Raw genomic sequence first — 13,959 nt, forward strand, 5'->3', positions numbered from 1 at the left:
ATTTCAGATGAGATTTCATTTGACGTTTGAGCTATGGAATTGACAGATGAAATCGAGTGGATTTCGTAAATGTAAACTTAGCATTGTACTACGTTTAGACTTATAAATCCACTCGATTTCAAATGTCAATTTCATAGTGTACAGGTCAAATAAATCACAATTTTAAATCCACTCGATTTCTTTGACATATACGATATGGAATTGATATTTTATATCGAATGGATTTCGTAAGTCTAAACGTACTATTAGTCTTGGTTGATTAAAACTAGCTTTGTATATCAAAGTAAATTTAATTTTTCCTCCTTGTTTACAAATTTTGAAATGTTAAATTATTTTTATTATAGCAATTCACCTATGCATCTACCTAGTTTCTAGTACCAGCTTGCAACTTTTTGTATTTTCTAGCAACATGTTGTAAAAAACAGAGTTGTATACGAGGATTTATGCCGAGTTTAAAACAAATCCACTCAACACGAGGATTTATTATTGTTTGGTAAATCTGGTGGATTAGGGCCGGATTTAGCAAATAAAACTTGATAATGAGCTAAATCCGGCTAATGAAGCCTAAAACGCCTGTAAGACTATGTTTACATTTACGAAATCCACTCGATTTCATCTGTCAATTCCTTTGTGTATACGTCAAATGAAAACTCATCTGAAATCGATTGGATTTCATTTGACGTTTGAGCAATGGAATTGACAGTTGAAATCGAGTGGATTTATAAGTCTAAACGTACTATTATGCTTTATTTAGCAAATCCAGTGGATTTAAGTTGTCATTTTCATACAACATATGTGAAATTAAACCAGATAATTGCTAAATCCAGCCTAGTCTAACTGGACTTTTATAGGCTGTTTATATTATAGCTGTTTGCACGGTTAACCTTCTTTATGAGGATTTATTTGAAATATAAGCGATGGAATTGACATTTATGGAATTGACATCTAAATGGTCTATTACGCTATGAAATTGACATTTGAAACCCAAACTCACTGGGTTAACCCGGTTAAATACAAACGGGGTATAATACTCCGGTTACACTATTGAAGGTTAATCTTTGCTGGTTACACTTAGCTTTTCCAGAATATAAACTGTCAGCTGATGTTTGTTTATGAATACATACAAAATAACACATAAAAATCAAAAAAAAAAAAAATACTTTCCAAAAATTAAAATGGTAATGGTACAACACGTATTTAAACAGTATTGTGATTGATTGGAAAACAAAAATATGTGATTAAATGCATAAATAGCGAGCAAAGAAAACATTTACGGAAAATGTAATAAAGTCGCGTTTTACACTTTTACGATTTCTCGTATGAGATATCGTCCCCTCTTTCCTCATATTAGTATATTTTACCCACGTACAAATTTTTCAATAAAGAAAATTGTATTTTTTGTATATTTTTATAATACAAGCAGCTATGTTTTGTTCTTTCATATTTCTGTGAAGTACTAGTGTAAAATGTGAACAAAGGCATAGAGATTTCCGTCATATTTATTCCCAAAATAGTGGTGACAAATTACCGATAATATCGATAGCAATCTATATTTTTAAACATGATATCGAAAATATCTAAATCTGGGTACACATTGTCAGTTTTAAATGACAGCTTTGTTGTTGCTTGCTAGTGTGACCGTTCATTTTTGTCATTCATCATGTAACCACAAAATATTTTGTGGTTGCTGGACGGTTGGACAGTTTTCGATAATTGCAAAAAAGCATCATTCAAAACTGACAATGTGTACTGTACTTAATGTTGAGAATATCGATGATTTACCAGCTCTAATATGTGCAGCTGATCGAACATAAGCTGTGTTCCTTGACATGGTCTCGGGCCACACTATAGTAATTTCACTGAAATTTTGATACGAAATTATGAGTCTCTAGATCGAGTTCCATAGTGGAGTAAAATCATAAAAATACAGTAGTGAGGAATTCGAGCTAAGAACGCATAATTTCATAAATTTTTTAATGAAATTCACACTAGTGTGGACTTGGACTTATAGGCCGGATTTAGCGCATTTGCAGGTTTTATTTGCTAAATCCGCCCAAAATCTACCAGTAGTGCGATTCTGTAACTCTCTACCGATGGAATTAACGACAAATGTCGATATTTGTCGGTAATAGCTATTCTGTACACACATTTTACCGATTTTTATGTCGGTAATTATCGAAAATCATCGGTCAGTTACCGACGAAAAAAAAGGAATCGCACATACACACATATACAATAACACAAACACACGCACACAATAGCCCTGTTCCTTTACGTGCAAGAATCTTCAAGTTTTGCAACTTTTTACTCGAAAAGCGTTCCTTTACTTCAGACACCATACAATTCATATGGAAGTAGATTACAACTTTTGCTACTTTAGCCAGTTTTACCATTTTCAAAAGTAAAGGAACAGACCAAATATATTCATTCAGAAAAATAGGAACTTCAACACAAATGTGTATCAAATAACTTAAATTAATTCCAAAAACATAATGATTGCAAGTTGTTTAACTATATATTTTCGCTTTTGTCATCGTTTGAGTAATTTTGTTTTTCTACAACACACACAAACAAATGTTTGGTTTACATTCGGCGTCTTTTCGTGATTTCGAAGGCGTTTCGTGATTTCGCGCGGAATCAAGCAAAAATTATCATGATTTCCCATACAAAAATGAAATCATCTCATTTCGTGATTTCAGCGAAATCAACATCGAAATCACAGTACACATGATATACAACCCTGCTTTTGCCTGAAAAAGTACCAAAAGTTGCAACACTTTTCACGTATCACAATAAACAAGGTAGATGGTCAGTTGCTGCAACAAAAAATTTTATTATCAAAATTTGTAAGCAATGTGAAAAAAATATGAAATTACTTTGTTAAAATGCTGTTTTTCATTGTGTTCCCGTACTTTTTAGTGGTTATGTTAGAAAAAAGAGCGAATTTTCATAAATTTCTTCCCCATACAAATTTCTTAAAAAAGACGGGAACGGAAAAATGACGGAAATTGCAAAAACTCCAGCAGAAATGTCAAAATCAACGTATCAGCTATCGTAGTTAGATGCCAACGAACATGCTGCTAGTTTCTAATAAGCCAAAATTGTATGACAGAAAATAGGAGAAGAGAGTGTTATTCGGCGCTGTTATTGTTTAAAGAGAAGTGCAAGTCTTGCAAGATTTCGGAGTACGGGAAATCATTTTTAGCACTGAACGAGCAAACTACATCAAGTAATAATATTTTGCAGGTTCTGAGCACAAATTTTATCTATCAAAATTTATTATTATGATGTCTCAACGATAAAATAATTTTTTATTTTTTAGTACTATACACAATTAATACGATATATAGATAATTTTACGGTAATTTTCGAAATAAAGTTGTAAAGTTCTATATTGTCGTATATTTTTGATGACTAATTAAATATACAACAACTTGTTTTGAAAATTCATGTTCGTTCAGCTGCGCATATGCATCTACCTTGAAAATTGTGATATGTTTGAAATCAACAAAAAATAAGTATAAACACCGGGGTGTATTTCAGGATTTCGTAAAATCCAGTGGATTTTGGAGCGCAAGTGTAAACTTGGCAAAAGACATCATAAAACAGCAGGGTTGCGTATAATAGTATGGTGTTTTCGTGCGTTGTTTAGAATAAATGACGTAGCTATCGTCATTTATTTTTGTATGGTAAATGACGCAAAATGTTGCCTGTTTTAGCAAATAAATGACGAAACAGCTCTAAATGACGAAAAAGTTGCTAATGTAAATTGGACATAAGTATTAGGAAGCTTATGACAAATCATGAAATGTAAACCATGCATAAGTTTTGAAATAAAAATAATTTAAACTGTACGCATATCGAGCGTTTTTCATCAGTAATGAACCGGAATGTTGTATCCGAAAATTGTTCTCATCCTATTGTTGATCGCTACCAAGAGTTGAAAGTGGCTGAGTTTACAATCTAACATTATTTTGTAAAATATGTTCAATTTTTAATACATTTTCAACTGCAAGTAGAGCCTTTTGTTCTAAAACCCCACTAATGCTTGGGTTACATTTACGAAATCCACTCGATTTCATCTGTCAATTCCTTTGTGTATACGTCAAATGAAAACTCATCTGAAATCGATTGGATTTCGTTTGACGTTGAAATCGAGTGGATTTCGTAAATGTAAACATAGTATAAAAGAGCTTGTTTTAAATGTTTTGTACTAAATTGTGTAAATAGGTCTGTACGATAACCCAAAAGTTTTTACAAATTTGCACAAACTTTTACAAAATGCTGTTCGATAACAAACTTGTAAAGTAAAAGAGAGCGAATTTGGAGACCATTGTGAGAGAATTTTGGAGAGTTTTGTAGAGTTCTATTTACAAGTTTTTGCAAGGAAAATAGGTGTGTACGATAACTTCGCAAGTGAAAAGTACTTGCAAGCACTCAGTAAGTTCTCAGTAACCTCTCTCCAACAATTTTACTCTCTCGAAGCAAAAAATTTGCAGATTGTTATCGAACAGCAATTTGCAAAAAACTTGCAAGAAGTCAGCTGATTTGATAAACAAGAAGAAGTGAGCGGAAAAGATTAAATTTAACAATTGAAAGTGTCTACCATTTCTTTTTTATTTTCCATTTTTTATACCCTCAGCCTTTAGGCTAAAGAGGGTATTTACACTTTGATACGACCAAAAATTTGCCTCATCGAAATAATGGTTTTAGACCCCAAGTATGTTTATACGATATCAGTTTCAGACAATTTTGAGTCGATCAAGCAATGTCCGTCCGTCTGTTTGTCTGGTTGGCTGCAGCGCACGATAACTCTCGAACGGATCAATCGATTCGGTTCAAATGTTGGGTATCGAAGTATTTTGTCCAGATTTGATTTACGTTCGAAGATGGGCCATATGGTCCACTCCTTCAGGTACCTCCCCCACAAAAGTTCAAAAATGTTCGGAAAAATTGTCCGCACGATAACTCTTGAAGGGAGTAACCGAATTAGTCCATACTTTGCACATCGTGACATTTCTACCAGACATAGATGAGGTTCCAATATGGATTCCCGATTCGCTTTGATTTTTGTTGCAGCCACTTGTATTCACTACTCCCATTACGACGATATAATTTTTTCAGGAGCAAGTCAATACTTCCTCAGAAATCAGCACAAAAACTACAACCCATATAATACCATGTGAGTAGTTGGAGCGCACGATAACTCTCGAACGGATCAACATATTTGGTCAATATTTTGTCCAAACTTAGTTTAAGTTCGAAGATAGACCATATCGGTCCACTCCTTCCGGTACCTCCCCCACAAAGGTTCAAAATGTTTCGCCAAGATTGTGGGCATGATAATTCTAGGAGGGAGTGACCGAATTGAGTCAGACTTTGCTATTAGTAATATTACTTTCAGGCATAGATCGGGTTCTAATATGGACTATATCGGTCCACTCATTTGGGTACCTCCCACACAAAATTTGGAAAAAGTATAGTTTAACGACTCCTCTCTGATCTTATTAATTTGTGATGCGGCAGGTTGCAATTGCGGCCCCTGTTACGACGTTGTATTTTTTTTTTTTTTTTTTTTGTGGGCAAGTCCATACTTCCTCAGATAATGACCCAAAAAGGTTCAGAAAATCCTACCGGCACCACCTAAACTGGCTAATGTGTAAAATAACCCTTTAAGAGAGAAATCGATTTAGCTCAAACTTTGTAAATTGAAAAGTAAAATTGTAATATATTTAAATTCAGAAAATTAAGTACAACATTTTTTATTACATAATCTGTAAGGAAAATATCCATAGACTAATAAAGAACAAAAATATTTCCTACAAATTTGTATAAGGTCCGAATATATACTACATCTGATCACTCCTAAGGGATCATTCTGAATTTTGTTGCAACATTCTGGAAAATTTTCCCAACAGCTAAAAAACACACAGAAGTATTGTGTTAACTTTTTTTCTTCGGGTGTACGTGACTGAGGGTATATCTCTATCGGCTCCGCAGACTGATACTTTCTTGTTTATTTTCCATTTCCTTCAGCTTCCTTCCCCAAAAAAGTTTAGAAATGTTCGAAAAAATTGTGCGCACGATAACTCTTGATTTGGTCCTAATATAGATCAGATTCGAATATGAACCATATTTGTCCACTCCTTCGGGTACCTCCCACACAAAATTTCGAATAAGCTCACTTTAAGACCTGCTCTCGAATCACTTTGATATATTTTGAAGCAACTTGCATTCTCTGCCTCAATTACGATGGTAACATTTTTTTCGGGGGCAAGTCCATACTTCTTGAGAGAACAGCCCGAAAGCTGTAAAAACCTCTATGTCACCATACGTAGTGGCTGGAGTGCACGACAACTCTCGAACTGAACCGAACAACATCGTCATATTTTGTCCAAATTTAGTCCACATATATGTATTTAAAAATGTCACTAAAATGGTAGCACAATATCTCTTGAACAGGGCAACCAATTTGGTCCACAGTTTTGATCTCCTAATATTTTGTCCGAATTTCAATTAACTTCTACTGTACCTCCGCCACAAAAGCTCAATATTTGGAATTCTTGGGAAATGTGTACCGATGCTGTTTGTTGTGGTCCTGGCTTCGGTACATAAGGCTGAAATCATTTCTGCCTCTTATGTGACGAGGTCCTTATAATTCCCTTTCAATTGCACAAATATAAAACATACTGGAACCCAGTTCATTCATTGTGTTTCTCCTACTCCATGAATGCACCGCTTTTTGCTGGGATTTGATACCTTTAGAATAAAAAAGAAAATGGTCACCACTAACTACAAAATAATTTATTTTATTTACATTTAACGTTTTCCATAATTTATTTAATAATATTTCCCTATTTTATTTCTATTTATTTTAATAAACAAACGTTTGTTTATGTTTTTGCCAAGAAGTCCGCCACAAAACATTCGAATTTAAATCAGCTGATCAAGCTTGCAAATTCTTACAAGAAAAATTTTCCTTGCAAAAACTTGTAAACAAAAGTCTCCAAAACTCTCCAATATTCTCTCACAATTGTCTCCAAATTCTCTCTCTTTTACTTTGCAAGTTTGTTATCGAACAGCATTTTGTAAAAGTTTGTGCAAATTTGCACAAACTTTTGGGTTATCGTACAGACCTAATGTTTCTTGTAAGAATTTGCAAGTTTGATCAGCTGATTTAAATTCGAATGTTTTGTGGCGGACTGACTTCTTGGCAAAAACATAAACCAACGTTTGTTTATAAAATAAATAGAAATAAAAAAGGGAACAAATTAATAAATTATGGAAAACGATAGCGTAAGTACACACTTATTTTGTAGTTTGTGGGGACGATATCACATACGAGAAATTGTAAAAGTGTAAAACATGACTTTATTAGTTATTTTGTATGTATACGTAAACAAACATCAGCTGACAGTTTATATCCTCGAAAAGCAAAGTGTAACCAGCAAAGATTAACCCATTGGATCTATTAAACCCAGTGGGTTAACCTTCAATAGTGTAACCGGGGTATTATTTCCAAATCTATCCGTTTACTAAAATCCAAATTGTTCCGAAGTATGCATTGCCACCACTCCCTCAGTCATACACTTCAACGGTAAACTTAATTCCGACTTTCAGGAGTCCAGCTCTATCTTTTAACTCAAATCCAAATTGCACCAAATTTAGTACTGTTCATACCATAAGTACGAATTTCCAAAACGCCCACAATCCCACACTCCAACAGTAGCCTTAATTCAAAACTTCAGGATTCCAGCTCTATTCGTTCACCCATATCCAATTTGTACTAAATTTATTACCATTTAGTGCTTTCCGTATCAATAAGTACGAATTTCCCACACCACCTCAATCCTACACTTCAAAAGTAATCCTAATTCCAAATTTCAGGATTCCAGCTATATCCGTTCACCCAAATCCAAATTGTACCAAATTTAGTACCATTTAGTACTTCTCCTATCCATAAGTACAAATTTCTAAAACTTCCTCAATCCTGCAGTAGAACAGTAATCTTATTTCCAAATTTCAAGTTTCCAGCTCTATTCATTCACTCAAATCCAAATTGTACCAAATTTAGAACCATTTAGTACTTCTCGTACACATAAGTACAAACATCCATATTTAGTACCCTGTAGTATTTTTCGTACCTTTCTAGGACGGCTTTCCAAAAACCCCTTTACACAAAAACAAATTGTAGCAAATTCTGAAACATTTAGTACTTTTCATAGTATGTATTTACAAAGTCATCTATCTGCATATGCTAACTCCACACACAAACAGTGACTCTACACCCGATACCAAATTTAGAACGATTTAGTACTTTTCGTATATGTATGGTATGCACGTACTTCTTAAACCACCTCCATATACGCTACACAGCAACACTCACCCTGACAACCACTTATATCAATCCTACACTAACATTCACAGTTTATACAGTTGGCCATTCAGCCCAAACTAGTTAGCCCTGACTATTTAGTTTGCTGTCAAATACATAAAATACAAAGGAAATCAAATCACAATAATGAACAATCTATTATGTTTGTTGTCAAATGTTGTTAACAGAACTCTGAATGGCCAACTGTATAAACTGTGCTAACATTAATACCAAATAATAACAGTAATATTAAGTCAAAATTCGTCCAATAACAAATTGTACCAAACTAAGTACCGTTAAGTCCTCTTCCTACGATTTTCCAAAACTACCTCAATCCTTCACCCCAACAGTAACCTTAACTCCAAATAACAGGATTCCAGCGCTATTCGTGCACTCAAATCAAAATTGTACTATTTAGTACCAGTTGGTACAATTCGTGCCAATATGTACAAATTTCAAAAACTACCTACATGTCTCAATCCTACACTCCAACAGTAGTTTTACCAAATCCAAGGGTTCCAGCTCTATCCGTCCACCAAAATCCAAATTGTTCCAAATGTAGTACCACTTAATACTTTTCTTTATGAATTTCCAAAACTTCTTCAGTCCTAAAATCCAACAGTAATCCTAATTTCATATTTCAGACCTCAAGCGCTATCCGTTTACTATAAGATCGAATTTCCAAAACTACCTTTATCCTACACTCCAACTGATTTCCAATTCCAAATTTAAGGATTCCAGGTCTATTCGTTCACTCAAATCCAAATTGTACCAAATTTCTTACCATTTAGTACTTTTCTTACGCTCATGGTTTTCAAAAACCCTTTGGAACATTTTTTTTACTCTTCATCAGTGACCTTCAGTCCAAATTTGAGAAATCAAGCTCTATTCCGTTTGAACTGTATCAAAACATTCCGTGACAGAACTAGTCCACATTGCACTACTTCCAATTTATTTTGCTGGGTATGTAAACGTAGGTTGTCATAAAAATTATTATTCAAAATACTTATTTTTTTTAATTGCTATAAATCTATAATACGGCGTTTAGATTATAGTTTTTTGCAGGGTTAACCTTCTTTATGAGGATTTATTTGAAGTATACACAATGGAAATGACATTTGAAACCCAGACCCACTGGGTTAACCCGGTTATATGTAAACGGCCTATAAAATTGTTTATATTAATAACCCAGTTTGTTGTGTTGGCATACACCATATACACAATTCGAACGCAGGCAAAAAATAAAACAAGTGACAAAGAGTTCTTCATGTGTCAAAACAATGGCGCTAAAGTTTTTTTTGTGGAATAAACAAATTTTGTAAAATTTTCTTGTTTTACACGAATATAGATCGATTTTCTCGCCTTTGCGAAAGTGTAGAGCGCTAATTTTTAAATGAGGACTTCTTTACTATATATGCAACGCGTCTACGAAAAAATAGGTCTGTATCTCATGAATGCCTAAATTATTACAAATATAGACGCCGAACAAAATTTAGTTACAATAACTAAAACCTAGGACAACAAAACAAATACTTGGATATTTGTTTACGAGGAGCCTTTCAACACAATTTTCTCCATTCTATAAGGTAAGAGGATAATTTTCGTTTAGGATGACTAGTCCAATGTTTCACGAAATGTAAAATGTTTCCTTTACCTAGGAGGACAAACATATGAAGAAGACACCGAATATATCGGACCAGTCAGAGAGCCTGCTTTTAGAAATGGGAGCTAACTTTCATCCGTGGACAAGGACAATAAAAAAGGATTTCTGTTCCTGATCCATTTATATTTTAACATGTCTACATATGTATTTTCGTCAATAAATAAAAATCATGAAATCGTAGGGTATTTTCTATAGAATAGAAGATCCCGTAGTGTATCTACTATAGAATAGAAGATGCCGTAGGGTATCTTCTATAGAATAGAAGATGCCGTAGGGTATCTTCTATAGAATATAAATGCCGTAGGGTATCTTCTATAAAATAGAAGATGCCGTAGGGTATCTTCTATAGAATAGAATATGCCGTAGGGTATCTTCTATAGAATAGAAGATGCCGTAGGGTATCTTCTATAGAATAGAAGATGCCGTAGGGTATCTTCTATAGAATAGAAGATGCCGTAGGGTATCTTCTATAGAATAGAAGATGCCGTAGGGTATCTTCTATAGAATAGAAGATGCCGTAGGGTATCTTCTATAGAATAGAAGATGCCGTAGGGTATCTTCTATAGAATAGAAGATGCCGTAGGGTATCTTCTATAGAATAGAAGATGCCGTAGGGTATCTTCTATAGAATAGAAGATGCCGTAGGGTATCTTCTATAGAATAGAAGATGCCGTAGGGTATCTTCTGTCGAATAAAAGATGCCGTAGGGTATCTTCTATAGAATAGAAGATGCCGTAGGGTATCTTCTGTAGAATAAAAGATGCCGTAGGGTATCTTCTATAGAATAGAAGATGCCGTAGGGTATCTTCTATAGAATAGAAGATGCCGTAGGGTATCTTCTATAGAATAGAAGATGCCGTAGGGTATCTTCTATAGAATAGAAGATGCCGTAGGGTATCTTCTACAGAATAGAAGATGCCGTAGGGTATCTTCTACAGAATAGAAGATGCCGTAGGGTATCTTCTATAGAATAGAAGATGCCGTAGGGTATCTTCTATAGAATAGAATATGCCGTAGGGTATCTTCTATAGAATAGAAGATGCCGTAGGGTATCTTCTATAGAATAGAAGATGCCGTAGGGTATCTTCTATAGAATAGAAGATGCCGTAGGGTATCTTCTATAGAATAGAAGATGCCGTAGGGTATCTTCTATAGAATAGAGGATGCCGTAGGGTATCTTCTATAAAATAGAGGATGCCGTAGGGTATCTTCTATAAAATAGAGGATGCCGTAGGGTATCTTCTATAGAATAGAGGATGCCGTAGGGTATCTTCTATAGAATAGAAGATGCCGTAGGGTATCTTCTATAGAATAGAAGATGCCGTAGGGTATCTTCTATAGAATAGACGATACCGTAGTGTATCTTCTATAGAATAGAGGATGCCGTAGGGTATCTTCTATAGAATAGAGGATGCCGTAGGGTATCTTCTATAGAATAGAAGATGCCGTAGGGTATCTTCTATAGAATAGAGGATGCCGTAGGGTATCTTCTATAGAATAGAAGATACCGTAGGGTATCTTCTATAGAATAGAAGATACCGTAGGGTATCTTCTATCGAATAGAGGATGCCGTAGGGTATCTTCTATAGAATAGAAGATGCCGTAGGGTATCTTCTATCGAATAGAAGATGCCGTAGGGTATCTTCTATCGAATAGAAGATGCCGTAGGGTATCTTCTATCGAATAGAAGATGCCGTAGGGTATCTTCTATCGAATAGAAGATGCCGTAGGGTATCTTCTATCGAATAGAAGATGCCGTAGGGTATCTTCTATCGAATAGAAGATGCCGTAGGGTATCTTCTATCGAATAGAAGATGCCGTAGGGTATCTTCTATAGAATAGAAGATGCCGTAGGGTATCTTCTATCGAATAGAAGATGCCGTAGGGTATCTTCTATAGAATAGAAGATGCCGTAGGGTATCTTCTATCGAATAGAAGATGCCGTAGGGTATCTTCTGTCGAATAGAGGATGCCGTAGGGTATCTTCTATAGAATAGAAGATGCCGTAGGGTATCTTCTGTCGAATAGAGGATGCCGTAGGGTATCTTCTATAGAATAGAAGATGCCGTAGGGTATCTTCTATAGAATAGAAGATGCCGTAGGGTATCTTCTGTCGAATAGAGGATGCCGTAGGGTATCTTCTATAGAATAGAAGATGCCGTATGGTATCTTTTATAGAATAGAGGATGCCGTAGGGTATCTTCTATAGAATAGAAGATGCCGTAGGGTATCTTCTATAGAATAGAAGATGCCGTAGGGTATCTTCTATAGAAGATGCCGTAGGGTATCTTCTATAGAATAGAAGATGCCGTAGGGTATCTTCTATAGAATAGAAGATGCCGTAGGGTATCTTCTATCGAATAGAGGATGCCGTAGGGTATCTTCTATAGAATAGAAGATGCCGTAGGGTATCTTCTATAGAATAGAAGATGCCGTAGGGTATCTTCTATAGAATAGAAGATGCCGTAGGGTATCTTCTATAGAATAGAAGATGCCGTAGGGTATCTTCTATAGAATAGAAGATGCCGTAGGGTATCTTCTATAGAATAGAAGATGCCGTAGGGTATCTTCTATAGAATAGAAGATGCCGTAGGGTATCTTCTATAGAATAGAAGATGCCGTAGGGTATCTTCTATAGAATAAAAAATGCCGTAGGGTATCTTCTATAGAATAGAAGATGCCGTAGGCTATCTTCTATAGAATAGAAGATGCCGTAGGGTATCTTCTATAGAATAGAAGATGCCGTAGGGTATCTTCTATAGAATAGAAGATGCCGTAGGGTATCTTCTATAGAATAGAAGATGCCGTAGGGTATCTTCTATAGAATAGAAGATGCCGTAGGGTATCTTCTATAGAATAGAAGATGCCGTAGGGTATCTTCTATAGAATAGAAGATGCCGTAGGGTATCTTCTATAGAATAGAAGATGCCGTAGGGTATCTTCTATAGAATAGAAGATGCCGTAGGGTATCTTCTATAGAATAGAGGATGCCGTAGGGTATCTTCTATAGAATAGAGGATGCCGTAGCGTATCTTCTATAGAATAGAGGATGCCGTAGGGTATCTTCTATAAAATAGAGGATGCCGTAGGGTATCTTCTATAGAATAGAGGATGCCGTAGGGTATCTTCTATAGAATAGAGGATGCCGTAGGGTATCTTCTATAAAATAGAGGATGCCGTAGGGTATCTTCTATAGAATAGAAGATGACGTAGGGTATCTTCTATAGAATAGACGATACCGTAGTGTATCTTCTATAGAATAGACGATACCGTAGGGTATCTTCTATAGAATAGAGGATGCCGTAGGGTATCTTCTATCGAATAGAAGATGCCGTAGGGTATCTTCTATCGAATAGAAGATGCCGTAGGGTATCTTCTATCGAATAGAAGATGCCGTAGGGTATCTTCTATCGAATAGAAGATGCCGTAGGGTATCTTCTATCGAATAGAAGATGCCGTAGGGTATCTTCTATCGAATAGAGGATGCCGTAGGGTATCTTCTATAGAATAGAAGATGCCGTAGGGTATCTTCTATCGAATAGAAGATGCCGTAGGGTATCTTCTATCGAATAGAAGATGCCGTAGGGTATCTTCTATCGAATAGAAGATGCCGTAGGGTATCTTCTATCGAATAGAAGATGCCGTAGGGTATCTTCTATAGAATAGAAGATGCCGTAGGGTATCTTCTATCGAATAGAAGATGCCGTAGGGTATCTTCTATAGAATAGAAGATGCCGTAGGGTATCTTCTATCGAATAGAAGATGCCGTAGGGTATCTTCTATCGAATAGAAGATGCCGTAGGGTATCTTCTATCGAATAGAAGATGCCGTAGGGTATCTTCTATAGAATAGAAGATGCCGTAGGGTATCTTCTGTCGAATAGAGGATGCCGTAGGGTATCTTCTATAGAATAGAAGATGCC

At 35.4% G+C, this 13,959-nt stretch overlaps 1 long non-coding RNA gene across 1 annotated transcript; it reads left to right on the forward strand.

Annotated features, from left to right (window-relative positions):
* The first annotated feature begins 9,746 nt into the window (after positions 1 to 9,746).
* On the forward strand, positions 9,747 to 10,212 carry LOC141401675 (uncharacterized). The gene is made up of 2 exons (XR_012412407.1): positions 9,747 to 9,960; positions 10,033 to 10,212. It is a non-coding gene; the product is annotated as an uncharacterized lncRNA (long non-coding RNA).
* The last annotated feature ends 3,747 nt before the right edge of the window (positions 10,213 to 13,959 follow it).

Source organism: Musca autumnalis, unplaced genomic scaffold (assembly GCF_047663935.1).
Source record: "Musca autumnalis isolate F117 unplaced genomic scaffold, ASM4766393v1 scaffold_4, whole genome shotgun sequence".
NCBI lineage: Eukaryota > Metazoa > Arthropoda > Insecta > Diptera > Muscidae > Musca > Musca autumnalis.